This window comes from Equus przewalskii, chromosome 28 (assembly GCF_037783145.1).
Source record: "Equus przewalskii isolate Varuska chromosome 28, EquPr2, whole genome shotgun sequence".
Lineage (NCBI taxonomy): Eukaryota > Metazoa > Chordata > Mammalia > Perissodactyla > Equidae > Equus > Equus przewalskii.
In genome coordinates, this window is record NC_091858.1 from 25,662,086 (window position 1) to 25,677,257 (window position 15,172).

Genomic DNA, 15,172 nt, shown 5'->3' on the forward strand with positions numbered 1-15,172 from the left:
ACCTAGCCATATTTACATTTCTCCAATGGTACCTTTAATAACCAGCCTCTAATCAAGAGCCATACGTTGCATTTAGTTATCATGTCTCTTTAGTCTCCTTCAATCTAGAATAGTCGCCCACCCATTTTTTGTGTTCTTGTCGTTTATGTTCTTGAGTTCTTGTTGTTTATGACATTTATATTTTTAAAGAATCAGACTAGTTGTCTTGTAGATTAAGCTGCAATCTGAATTTGTGTGTTATTAGTTTCCTAAAGCTGCTGTAACAAAGTATCACAAAATGGGTGGCTTAAACATGGAAATTTGTTGATTCACAGATTGGGAGGCTAGAAATCTGAGGTCAAGAAGTTGCCAGAGTCACAGTCCCTCCAAAAGCTCTAGAGGAGAATCCTTTCTTGCCTCCTCCAGCTTCCGGCAGCTCCTCGTGTTCCTTGGCTTTCATAGCCCAACTCCAATCTCTGCTTTTGTCTTCACATTTTCCCTGTGTTCTTATAAGAACACCATTCATCAGATTTGGAGTCCATGCTACTCCAGTATGACCTCATCTTAACTAATTACATATGCAAAGACACTATTTCCAAATAAGGTCACATTCTGAGGTACAGGGGGCTAGTCCTTGAATCTATGAATTTTGGGGGAGACACAATTCAACCCCTAACAAAGTGATTGTTGCCTTACGACTGAATTAAGCTTGAAGAGCTTTGTCGCAAATACTTCAGAGGTGATGTTGTGTACTTCCATCGCCTCAGTTGTCCCATTATTGGGGATGCTAAGTTTGCTCACTTAGTTAAGTTGGCGTCCGCCAGATTTCTTTTGTTATTAACAAGTAATCTGTGAGGGTGGGAACAAAACTGAGACAGGATTCAAGTGCAAGTCAATATTTGGAAGCTGCTCAAGAAACACAGGTAGGGGAGGGGGAAAGTGAGACAGTAGGAAAGCAGCATAGACAGGGTGGGCATCACGCCACCATCACTGTGGGTCCTGGAGTTTAATCCCACTGGGAGTCCAGGTAGAACAGAACACCAATTCCCTCAATGGCTCGTTTTGGGCCTGTGGGGTGGGGCCGAGTTGCTTAATTCTCTGGCACTTCCACCCTCTCCTGCCTGCAGGCAGAGCTGGCTCTGGGACCAGAGAAAGCCCTCGAGCCTCTGCGCGCTTGTGCTTTACAATGTTAAGGTCGAGGGGGATGGCCAGGGCAGTGATAGCATCTGCTACAATGACCTTTCAAACTTTATGAGCAAGTTATAGACCTCAGCCACGTGGTCTTTGGCATACTTTTAGGAGTTTTCTTTGTACAGTGTCCATTTCACTTAATTTTGGTTTCACATTTTTATGATCTTAGGAACCAGAGTTAATAAAGGGTCCACTTCTCACACGCAACAGATTCTGGGTTATTAATAACATGGCAGGGGAGCAAGTGAAATTACTGAAGGACCAGGAGTGAATGGTGAGGAAATGCACATGGTACTGACAGCAGGTTAGGAGTGTGTCCTTAGTCCTCTCCTGCCAGGCCTGCTGCTGCCATATAGTCCACACTGGGCACAATTCTGATCTGCAGTTGAGGCACAGGTCCTGTCAAGGACTGAATTGTCTCCCCCCAAATTCGTATGCTGAAGCCTTAATTCCCAATGTGACTATATTTGGAGATGAGGCCTTTACAGAGGTAATTAAGGTTAAATGAGGTCATGAGGATGGAGCCCTAATTCAATATGACTGGTGTCCTCATAAGAGGAAGAGACACCAAGGATGCACATACACAGAAGGAAAGACCATGTGAGAACACGGTCAGAAGGTGGCCATCTACAAGCCAAGGAGAGATGTCTCACCAGAAACCAACCCTGCTGGCACCTTGAGCTTGGACTTCCAGCCTCCAGAATGGTGAGAAATACATTTCTATTGTTTAAGCCACCTGCTCTGTGGCATTTTATTATGATATCCCCAGAAAATGAATACAGTAAAGTTTGAATTCTTTCGTGCTTTGTTCTTTTTTTTTTTTCCTCATCTCTCTCTACATCTAACTTCTTATAACTCTCTTTGAACTTAAAGGAAGAGGTTCCTCACCTCTTTGCTCTAACTCTTTCTTCCTGCCCAGGAGATAGTTCATTCCTAAACATATCCCATTTGTTGTCTTTCCAATCCTGTAAGAAAAAAAGGGCAGGATTTAAATCATAAATAGGTATTAAATAATATTATTTTCCTTTCCTTTTATTATCTTCATATTCTCCCTCTCCAGAGACTCTGTTCCTTCCTGACTTGAGGTGTGCAGAGAGCTCTCAGGTAAGCCTGTCAGGACAGAAGGGAAGGAGGAGGCGTGGTTGTCACCAGAAGGAAAGTGCTCTTACCATGAGTTAACTACATACATGAATCTAAAGCAGTGCTTCTCAAATAATCTTGATCCTGAATCTCTTAATCTCAAATTCATGTGGCCAGTGAGCAATAAGCCAATCACTGAGACATCAGGGCTTGGAGATGGAGAACGTTTTATTCAAATTGTCCAAAATAAGAAGATGGGAGGATAGATTCTTTCAAATCCATCGTCCCAAGAGAAGAAAGCAGGGGATTTTATAGAGCTAAGGGGCTTGGCAGGAGGAGTTTCATAGAAACAAAGGGGTAATCCATGTTTCTTTCACTCCAGATAAGCCGTGGGGCAATCTGACTTTGGGGCATCAATGGCAGCTAGGGACTGGTTACCTGGTGATTGTGACTTCCTTAAAGGTGTTCTTCTTCTTCTTTAAAACAAGTCCATAAATCCTTGTGACCCTTGAGTCACCCCTCAGGTTAAACAAGAAAACAGCAAATTGACAAAATTAACTTCTTTTCATCTATGTCTGTGTTGGGAACAAGGTTGAAAGGTAATTATGTTCTTATGGAATATTTATAGTAACCCTCAGGTACCTAACTTCAATCTGTGAAGAAGGACCAGAGTTTTTCCAGGACAATCTATATCAGATCTCTCTCTCTCTCTCTCTCTCTATCTATTTTTTAAAGACTGGCATCTGAGCTAACATCTGTTGCCAACCTTTTTTTTCGTCTTCTTCTCCCCAAAGCCCTGCAGTACATAGTTGTATATTCTAGTTGTAGGTCCTTCTGGCTCTGCTATGTGGCATCCTGCCTCAGCATGGCTTGATGAGCGGTGCTAAGTCCGTGCCAGGATCTAAACCAGAGAAACCCTGGGCTGCCAAAGTGGAGTGCACAAACTTAACCATTTGGCTATAGGCTTGGCCTCATCAGGTCTGTATTTTTGTAAAATATGATAAAAATGAATTTCTAGAAAAAATTAAAGGCATACAAAATAGAAGTCCCAAGTTTCAACAGAAAATTACTCCGTCAAATTGCTTTAAAAGTTTCTAAACAGTTATTTCCGTACTTATCACATACACTTAACAAACAGTTCAAAGACAGGCACTGGTTTACAGACCACGCTTTGAGAACAACTCATCCAAAAGGTGGTACAAATTATTTCCTTCCTTTCTCATTGGTTCCCATGATCTCATTCAGAGTCAGCTGAGCTGTATGTCGGGAAGAACTTCTTCCCTTAGACTCTATCCTTTTTCTGTGTCTCTGCCTTCCTGCTGGAGTTCATCCTGCTAGACTTTCCGGCATGGTCAAGACCGTGGAAAATTGAGTTATTCCTGTGAGGATCTTGGGAAATACTCTGCAAGGCTTAAGTTTCTCAAATCCCTCTGACTGGAGCATCTACAAGATAAATCACTCTCTCTCTCTTGCTAAGATTGATAGCCTGGCATATTTGACTCTGTGATCACTCTCACTTTTCTGTAACTCTTTCTTCTCTCCTTCTTCATATTAGTCTGTCCACGTGCAGTCAAGACTAGCAATTTGTGAGATGAACCTGCAGTGACAGCTTTCTGGGTCCAGGAACTTCACCATCTGTAATGGTAAGCGGGAGGGCAGAGAGATTGGCAGAGATTCTTGGAGTGGAATCATCTGGAACTCTTGAAGAGGCATAGAGCCTCAAGATCTACATAATTTACTGAGATAAACCCTCCCCGGGGAAGTGTTTGTCCAGGGAGTATGCTTAGTTTATTGCCCAGTAATAAATGAAAGGTTGAAGGACAGTAATCTTTATGTGCTGGCATACTGACAGTGCATGGCCAAAGCCAAGGGGCATGGTCAGTACTTACAATTTCCCATCGTTACCCAGGCAACAATCTTTACCCTGTCTCTCGCTTATCTTATGAGCGTACTGGTGACAATAAGCCCCTCCTGGGGTCAGCTTTGTGAGGCTGGAGTCTCCTGGAACTGTTCCAAGTGGTTTAGAATGAGCGTAAGAGGTCACCATGTCACCATGGTGTTTCTCATGCCAGCGCACTGTGCCTCAGCAAGAAAACATTATATCCAACCAGGGCACCTGGTTTCTAGAAGAGGTGATGCATGAGCCATTCCTGTTCTCTTGGATGACAAACAAGGACGTTGCTCCAGGAGCAAAGGGGATCCCTTCGCATGGTCAGGAGGTAACAGATGTGGGTGAGTTGGGTCTGGGCCCAGAGGACTAACTCTGACACTAGCTGATTAAAAAAAAAAAAGTGGTCCCATCATTCATCTTAACTCTTGGCCTTGCCTAGAGCATGCTGAAATGTTAAAAGTTGGAAGATTCTGTGTTATTAGGCCATAGGAAATGAGTTAAGGAAAAATTCGTATTGCAGATGAAAGAAGGGATAACTAAGGACCAAATTCCTTGGGAAGGGATGAGATCTAGAAAATACATTGAAGGATTGACCTTTGATAGGAAAGGAAGCTGTTTCCTCAGTTGCTAAAGGAGGGCAAAGATAGACAGTGGTATGGGTGCAGGTAAGTTTGTAAATCTGGTGGTGGGAAGGTAAGGGAGTAATCATCCAATGGCTCCTATCTTCTCAACCAAGTATAAGCCAAACAAGATGGAGGATGTGAAGAAGCCAGTAGGAAGGGAAGAAGGTTTGGGAGGAGAGAAGAGAAGATTTTCTTGGAGACAGGACAGTAATCTTACTAGCAAAAAAGTGCTGGGTTGCTGGCTTATGAGACTTCATCTGGGGGGTGGGATCATGAATCTCAAAGTGAAGCCAATTTGCCCTATTGTGTGAATCTGGCAAAGTTGAACTGCTGGGTGTAGACCTGGAGCTGGTGGGTGTCTGAGTCTGTTCAGGCAAGTGTGATGGAGGAAGAGAGAGGCTAGATGATCAAAATGATGGGCCATGGAGTCTAATCTGGAGAAGAAATGTGAAGAAAGGTGACGGCTGATGGAGATGGAGAAGTCAGTGGATTTTACCTCATGATAAAGGCGAAATATGGGGGAAGTTCTTGATCAGTGTCATTGAAGATAAGAGGTTGGGGTTAGTGTTTGTAATGTTTGGGAGGCGATACAGTTTTGGCGATGTGTGTACAATCTTGCAAGAGGATAACAATGATGGAGTGGGGACAAAGGTTATTCCTTGGCCATAGGAAGCCAAGGAACTGATTGGCCAGGCTCAACAGCAGTGGTCATCCATGTAGATATGGAAGCTGTCATGGAAGATAATGAAGGTAAGGCAGAGGGGCACGTGAGGGAGAGAGACCAGCTTTGTTGACGATAGCATTCAGTGGGAGGAGAAAGTGGTGCTGACAGATGCTATGAGTCTCAAGGGAGATGGGGTATGATGGTCTGCAGTGGCAATAGCCTTTCTACGTAGGAGCTCCAGGTCAGCCTGGTTTCAGTGAAGTCAGGAAACGGGGTGAGCCTGCAAGGAGAGGCTGAGGACAGAAGGAGAGGTTAGCTTCTCACAGGGTGGAGGTCCAGAGGGCACAGTGTGCATACACAAGTAATACGTTTGTCTTATACTATTAATACTTTTTCATTAATTAAAAAGAAATAAATGTCCATCAAAGGAAAATTAGGAAATATGGGAAAGTATAACAAAGAAAGTAGAAGTCATTCATAATCTGACACTTCGGCAATAACCACTTGTAAATGTTTTACATCTTTCCTTTCAGTCTTTTTTTCTTCCTACATGTGTGCACACAGATATACGGGTGCATGCATATACTATCCAAATTAACATCATCCAGTGTGTATGATTTTGTGTCCTAAGAAACAATATAGCATGTGGTTCAGCACACGGGCTCTGGAGTCAGTTGACCTAAGTTCTAATGCTGGCTCTGCTATTTAATGCTATGTGATCTTGGCCAAGATTCTTAAATTGCTGACTCAGTTTCCACACCTTTAAAATGGAGATAATAGTAGAAGTAACTATACCATTGGTTAATATGAGGATTAAATGAGATAATGTATATATAGCAACTTACCGCAATATCTGGCACACAGTAAGTACTCAAGAAATTTTTCTCTTTTCTTTAAGATATGAAAATTTCTCATACTATTAAATATTCTTCAAATATGAGGTTCTTTCTGGTCTTAGTATCCCATTATATTTATATACTCTATGTTCATCCCTTTTGATGACTGTACAATGTAGAAACTAAGGCAGTGTTTTATTGTGGCAGCTTCCAGAGTTGAAATGCCTGGGTTTGACTCCTAGCTCCACCATATACTTTCCACGTGACCTGGGGTGAGTTACTTAACTTCTATAATCTCAATTTTCTAATCTGTGAAATGGATATAATTATATTTCTCCCAAGTTGTTATGATAATTAACTGATATATGCGAAATGCTCAGTAAATCTTAGAGATGATGATGATGATGTTTCCAGATGTTGAAGATGTTTCCAAAGTATGCCAATTGCATTACTAGTTTTATATTTCTAGAAAGTGAGGTTAACTGAAAGTGTAGAATTCACCAGAGTAGGGGGGTCTCTGATCAGACAATGGACAAAATATACTGCCAGATTCTGAAAGATGCAAGTAAAATAAAACTTGTGTAGTAACAACTAATATGTCACATAATTTTTAGTAACACTCTCAAGTCAAAGAACGGGGTCAACCACTTCAAGAGGACATGTAATTTGATTACAAAGCAATGAGACAGACTCGGCAACAATCAATCTTATTATTTTTGAGTCATGTCTATAATGCTTACTCTCTTCTGGAAATAGGAAGCTTTGGTGAGCCCAATGATTATGTCATTGGATGTCAGCTTATGATGGATAAAAGGACACACGCATCTATCAATATTCTCTTTGGCTTCAAGCCTTGATAGTAAAAATATGACCTAGCATATGTCACACTGGTTTTCATGTGACCACTAAACTCAGTATTTTCCCCAGATATACTCTTCTATTTGATGACAAGTACTAATGAATTCAACGCAATATCTGTTATTGTAGGAGAAAAATCCTCGTAGATTCTCTGTTATTATCTCAGTTGATGATATAAGTCTGAATTCAAAAATGTAATTCAAATTCCTTTGAAGCTGTGTGAGATCTGTTTGCTTCATCTTCTGCTCCATGCTTGAAGCAATTAACTTTGGTTATATTAATACAATACTTTCCCATGCTGAAAGAAAAATTATTCCAACTCTGTTCAAACTTTTTTAAATCTTAAAATCATAGACCTGGGAGTATCAAAAATAGTAGTAGGTAGAAGCTAGTCAAGAGCAATATAACAAAGATATTTAAAATTGCAGCCCGCATGACACCTGTTGCTGCTAAATTAGAGGGGGTTGGGGAGTAGATTACACTCCTTTCTCATCCTTCCTTTCATCAGTCTTTCTGTAGAAATATTGATGGAAAGGATTTGTGTCTAATGATGAAGGCTGGGTCTACATGAGGCAAGGAATTGGATTGGAGTTTTCACATTCTGCAGACCATGGTTATAGTATTCTAGAGTAGGAAAAACATTATTTGTAATGATAGATTACAAAACGACCCTACAATAGCTAAATTGAGATCAATTACATTAACTAAAGTAAGAGTACGTTTCCAGGTGGTAGGAGTAGAAAATACAAAGAGAAGAGTGAGACTATGATAAGAGCAGCTCTTGGCCACAGGGTGGAGCCCAAAGATGTGCAGGGCCCTGGACCGGTGTTCCTGTAGGGTGCCCTGCTGGACTCTTCTCTACAGAGTCCTTTGCAGAGTTTAGAAGCCTTCATGGCAGTGATTACTGTGTAAATACATTTTGTTGACCCTCGGGTATATGATTTTTGTCTGGGAGGTTTTTTCCTTTTTCTCCCTTTAAACAAAATCCCAATTGTTCCATATTTCTTGGTTTCACCTGTTTCTTCTGTTGTCACAACTTGAGGCAGGTTTTACTCCCCTGGTATGTGGACGGTGGATAATGCCTTATATTTGTATAAATTTTTGACAAATGTTTACACGTATAACCCACATCAGACCTGTACCTGGCTATTCTGTGGGTGTTTAATTAACAAATATAGTGCCTTATGCTTTTCAATGCACAGGACTTCCACATCTTCTCTGAGCCTCACAGCAGCCCTGTGAAGAAAGCAGGGCAAATATTTGTGCCATTTTTCAAGGGAAGAAATTGGAACGGAAATTAAGAAGTGGGAACAGGCTCTTAAAGTTGTTGGAATAGAACTAGAATTTGACCCTTGCTGACTTCCCTTTGCCAGCTTCTCACTCTGAAGCATCCAAAACAGATCAGCAAGCTTCTGGAGCACATCACCGTCTCCCAGAAACCTCCAGGGTCTCGCCGGCCTTGGAAATAAAATTCACCCCACGCGTGGCCTTTGAGTCTCGGCAGCAGTGGTCCTTAACCGAGAGCCCATGGGTCCCTGTGAGGTTTATGGATGGGTGATGGAGAACTCTCCAAAATTATATGCAAACTGTGTGTTTGTGAAATTTCCAGAGAGGCTTCAGAACTCCCAGCAGATTCTCAAAAGGTCCATCAAATCACCCATCACCTGGGTCAATCTTACACCTAAATCTCCTGAGGGTTTCCAGACGTCTAGTCTTTTCTCCAGTAGGAGATGCAGGTTATTAGTGAAATCCCATTATTTCAACTCCATGAGATGTTTCTTTACACTGGAACCTTATTAAAATAAATACACAAGAAATTCCTAATCAATGGGAATGTGGAGATAAAGCTACTGCTTGGTTTCATAGAGGTATGGTGGGGGTTTCATAGAGGTATGGTGGGAGTTACTATGGTGGTTTCATAGAGGTAGATGGATCAGATGTACAGGAAGAGGCTCAGGGCAGTCAGTATCAGTGGCTCTCAAACTTTGCGTGTGTAAGACACTCCTAGAGAGCCTGTCAAAGATTCAGATTCTGGGCCACATCCCAGACCCACTGACAGAACGTCTGACGGGGAGATCCTGTCATCTGTACTTTAAATGACGACCCCAGGTAACCCTGATGCCTGCCGGTAGTCTACACTAGGAGAAGAGGGGCTAGAAAGGTGCTACTGTGCCATTTCAGGACGCTGTCTTCTTATACATAAAGAAGTTTAATTTTTTTGAGAAAATTGTTATTGAAGTAAAAACTGCATACAGAAAATTGCACAGCCTAATTGAATAGCTTGATGAATTGTCACATGGGAACACATTTGTGTAATCACCATCCAGGCCAGTGAACAGAACACTGCCTGCTTCCCAAGACACCACCCCCCAACCTCCCAGTGATGGTTCTTCTCTCTTCTCCCTAAGGTGCCGGTAGCTTTGCCTGTTTTTTGTTTTTTTGAGGAAGATTAGCCCTTAGCTAACATCCATCGCCAATCCTCCTCTTTTTGCTGAGGAAGCCTGGCCCTGAGCTAACATCCATGCCCATCTTCCTCTACTTGATGGGTAGGATGCCATCACAGTGTGGCTTGACAAGTGGTGTGTAGGTCCGCACCCGGCATGGGAACAGGCTAACCCTGGGCCATTGAAGCAGAACGTGTGAACTTAACCGCTGAGCCACTGGGCTGGCCCTGAGCTTTGCCTGTTTTTGAACTTTATACAAATGGAATCATACACATTATTTTGTGTTTGGTAGCATCAGGTTATAGAGGCCCCATCAGTTATTTTAACAGAGATAATTTAGTTTAGTAGAATGAATTACTAACTGGGTATTGGAGAGCTGAGAAGGGAAAGAGAGATACTGAGCTATCACACCTCAGCAACCTCAGCATGCAGTTACCACCTCTAGGACTGGGGAAACAATGGCAAGAAGTTGGAATTACTAAATTTAGAAGACCAAGAACAGGGCTACTGTGGAGCTGCAGCTCACGCCTCTGAGGGGATGCAATGATGAATTTTTCCATGATGGAAGAAAAACTGAAAACTGATCCAACAGATGCTCCAGGAAGGAGCAGGTCTATTTTCCTCTTCCAGCCTTGCAGTCTCCGTCCAGCACCCCCTGTTGGCAGAACCTCCAAGGAGCCAGCTAACAAAGCAGAAATGTGCTTCATGGAGTCCCAGCCCCAACATTGCAAAGCAGAGAAAAAAGGAGGGGCTTGAAGGTGAAAGATAACAGCGAAGTAATTGGTGAGATTCATACATGTTACGTGTATCAATAGCTCCTTTGTTTTTATTGCTGCATAATATCTGGTTGTATGAATATCACAATTTACCATTTTCTTGTTGATGCACATTTGGATTGCTTCCATCTCTTGACTATTATGAATAATAACGAGAATGAACGTTCTTAGACGTGTTTCCTGGTGCACATGTGTATAAGTTTCTGGAGTATATGCCTAAAAATGGAGTTGCTGGGCCGTGGGGGATGCATATACTCAACTTTAATGGATAAGGCCAAACAGTTGCCCAAAGTGGGTCTACCAATGGACACACCCACCAGCCAGCGTATGAGAGTAGCCAGTTTCTACATGGTCAAGTCAACTCTTGGTGCTGCTGTCAATCTTTTACGTTTTAGCCAATCCGATATGAGGATGGGGTATGTCATCGTAGTTTTTATTTTCATTTTCCTGAGGACTAATGACATTGAGTACATTTTATATGTATTTATCAGCAATTTTAATATCCTCTTCTGTGACATGTCTATTCAAGTCTCTTGTACATTTTGCTATTGGACTATCTTTTTCTAATTGATTTGTAGGAATTCTTTGTATATACAGAATATGTCTCCTGTCAGTTACATAATACACTTTTTCTTTTGTGATAACTTACCTTTCCCACTCTCTTAATGAAGAACAGAAGTTTTTAAATTTTTTTATTGTGGTAAAAAACACGTAACATTAAATTTACCATCTTAACCATTTTTAAGTTCAGTTGTGTCACTCATATTCACTTTGTTGTGCAACAGATCTCTAGAGCTTTTTCATTTTGCGACACTGAAACTCTATGCCCATTAAACACTACCTCCCCCTCCCTGGCCTCCCCAGCTCTTGGTAACCATCTTTCTAGTGTGTATTTCTATGATTTTGACTACTTTAGATACTTCATGGCAATGGAATCATACAGTGTTTGTTCTTTCGTGTCTGGCTTATTTCACCTAGCATAATGGTTCATAAGAGTCTTAATTTGAATTAAGTACAATGAATCATTTTCCCTTTATGGTTGGTACATTTCACATCTTAAGAAATCTTTTCCTAACACAGGATCATGAGGGTATTTTCTTAAATTATCTTCTGAATCTGTGTTATCTAATATAGTAGTCACTGGCCATGCATGACTATTTAACTTTAAATTAATTAAAATCAAATTAAATTTAAAATACAGAGTCTCGGTTGCACTAGTCTCATTTCAAGTGCTCAGTAGGACAATGTAGAATTACAGAATATTTTTACCATCATAGAAAGTTCTATTGGACAGCACTGATCTACAAGTTTTATTGTTTACTTTTCACATTTGGATCTGCAGTCACCTGGAATTAATTTTTGTGTATGTGTCTGGTAGTGGTCAAATTTTAATTTTTTCCATATGGACCTCCAATTAATCCAGCACAATTTATTTTTTCCCACTACTCTGCAGTTGCTAACTTAGTAATTTAGGAAGTCTCCATTTACAAGTAAGCCTGTTTATGGATTCTCTATTCTGTTCCATTAATCCATTTCTCTGCCCTCATGCCGATAAATACCACATGGTCTTAATACCATACTTTTAAAATATGTCTTGATATCTGGTAAAGCAACTCCTCCCAACTTGTTCTTCTTCAGCAATGTCTTGGCTATTATTGGACTTTTATGTGTCCATGAATAATTTTATTTCTTTAATTTTGAAACAATCTTAAACTCACAAAAATTTCAAGCACAGAACAAAGAACTATTCTTTTCTGAACTATTTGAGAGAAGGTTGCCCCATTGCTCCTAAATACTTCAGTGTATTTCTAGAAACAAGGACATCCTCCTGCAAGACCATCCCACCATCAAAATCAGGAAACGAACATTGACACATTATTACCATCTAGTCTTCAGACCCCATTCAAGTCTTGCCAACTGTCCCAAGGATTTAATCCAGACCCTCATATTGCATTTAGCATGTGTCTCTTTAGTCTCTATCAATCTAGAACATTCCTCAATCTTTCCTTGAGTTTTATGCCCTTGGCTCTTTCTGAAGATTACAGGCCAATTATTTTGTAGCATGTCCCCCAGTCTGGTTTTGTTCATGTTTGATCATTATTAGATGCAGGTTATATACCTTTTGCAGAAATATAACAGTAGTGATGCTGTGTTCTCCTTGAATACTCTCAAGTGGCACAAGACTTTGATTTGTGCCATTACTGGGGGCGGGGGGCAGGTGGGCAAGAACTTGATGTTGAAGGCAAAGTTGAGAGCTGGAGGGGAATGAGTGTGCTGGGCGCTGTGAAGTTTCCCACACCTTCCAGCATCTTTGTGCTTATCCCCTGGAAACGCTTGCGTGTTTGTGCATAGGGGGATCTGTGCCTGCTTCTGGATCTGTGCTTGCTTCCCGGCGAGGTGCAGAGGTGAGATCGAGGTCCTAGACTGTCCAGCACAGAGCCAGCATGGTGGGGTGGGCAGCAGTGAAGGACACAGAACTGCCTGACATGGCTGGGCAGAGAAGGCCTGAGAAGTGGCTGGTGGGGTGAGGAAGTGGTGGCCAGACATGAAGGGGCCTCTGGGCTGGGAGGAGGAAGACACAGAGTTGCTGTTGGTGGCCAAGGGGACTGTTCCATCTCAGTGGAGGCCAGTGGAGATTGATACTCACAACCAGAGACAAGAGGGGGCCATGGACCTGTGTGGGCAGATGCCAACCGAGACCAAATACCTTCCCTCCAAAGCCACATCTTTACCTTTGACCCTAAAATGTAGAAGGAGGTTTCACCTCCTGGGCAGAAGGAGGGGAAAGAGAAATGTTAAACTGACTGATTTTAAACCTGAAGTGACCAAGTCTGCATTTCTTTCGCGAGACAGTCTTAGAACCCAATGTAGAAGTTAATCTAAATTTTAGAAATAGAAGAAAATTTACTTTTCGTTTTGCTCACCTGGGTTTTGTGGCGTGAGATTGTTATTCAGACTACAAACGAGTTAATGCCTGACACCTTTGGAAGCAAGAGACCTGGATTCCTGGCGGTCTCTCTCCTAGAGGCAACTCTTGTCACGTGTATTTCCCTACTGCTAAAGTTGATTGGGGACACATTTGTAAGTTTTTTGTTTTTTTTTTAAAAGATTTTACTTTTTTCCTTTTTTCTCTCCAAAGCCACCCAGTACATAGTTGTATATTCTTTGTTGTGGGTCCTTCTAGTTGTGGCATGTGGGACGCTGCCTCAGCGTGGTTTGATGAGCAGTGCCATGTCCGCGCCCAGGATTCGAACCAACGAAACACAGGGCCGCCTGCAGCGGAGCGCGAGAACTTAACCACTCGGCCACAGGGCCAGCTCCCCACATTCGTAAGTTTTTAAATTTGTGTTTCCATGAGTTTCTAATGTGTTCTCTATATGATATCAAGTCTTTGAATTCAGGATCTGTGCCTCCATCTGATTTGGAAATCTCCACAAAGCCGCAGTAGTCTTCCAGGAAGGGCACTGTATACATTTCCTTCTTTTTTTTTTTTTGGTACATATTTCCTGAGGCCTAATTGGCTTCCCTCAATGCTTTTTTCTTCCTATCTCTGTCTTTGTCTTGGCTCTTCCTAGAGAAGTTCTCTTTTGAATTTTCTCTTTCTTAAAAAACAAATTTACTGCGGTGTTGATGGCACAAGGAAGTCTGATGTACTAAAAATGGAGGCACGACTTATGGATCCTCAATTCAGCATGGACTACAGTTGGGCTGACTTGACTGCTGATGTCGCCCCTTGCAGCCTTGTGGACTCAGATTCCATTTCCTTATCCCAGGACTCCGCAAACTCTGGCCTGTGGCCAATACAGCCCACTGCTTTTGTATGGCTTCGATACCTGTTTTCGTACAGTCCGTTGAGCTAAGACTAATTTTACATTTTTAAATGACTGAAACGAAACCAAAAGAACAATATTTTGAGACGTGAGAATTCTATTTCAGTCTCCATAAATAAAGTTATTGGAAGACAGACACTCTCGTTTGTTTACCTATTGTCCTCGACTGCTGTCACACGCTAACAGGAGGTTGAGCAGAGGCACAGATGTGACAGAGACTGGCTGGCCCTCAGAGCCTAAAATATTTCCTCTCTGGCTCCTTACAGGAAAAGTTGGTCAACCTCTGCCTTATCTGGAAAAAAACAGATAATAATTCCTATATCAGAGGGTTTTTTGCAAGGATTCAATGAATACTAGAGAGAAAATATGGGGCTGCCCCTGGAATACACAGGGGTTTGAGATACAATTCACTCTGACCAACCTGATATGTTAATCTTTTCACATTCTCTAAAACAGTGACTTTTGCTTCCAAGATCGTTTTGAAGCACGGTCCAGAACATTTGCACAGTCCAATAGATGGATAAGCTAAATGTTCTTCGTATTCTATTTAGACACACCTTTCGCTAATGAACCTCCTAGAAGTGCACAAGGATTAATTTAAACCCAAACGCTTCCCCATTAATACGATAAGCCTCTAACACACAGTGTAGAAATTACACAGCTGTTTAATAATTTATAAGTGTTTTATGGGCAGCCGCACAATAGTTGGAAAAGGCAAGTCTGCTCGTAAAAATTTCCCACGGTTCCAGAAGATGCTGATTGCAGGACAAAGCGCCCCTATCTTGCCTTTCCAAGACAACTCTCTAGTTCTGAACGCTCCCCCAAATGACTCCGTGCCTCGGATAATTTTATGCTCATCCGGCCACTAGAGAGCACTTTGAGACTAACAAACCTTGGTCTGGGACCCAGGCTTCCTTTTGAACCCTGGTCTCCTGTGACCGAGGGGCTGTGCGCTCCATGGCTGCGCCATCTAGCTACCAGCGATGGCTTACAAATGGCT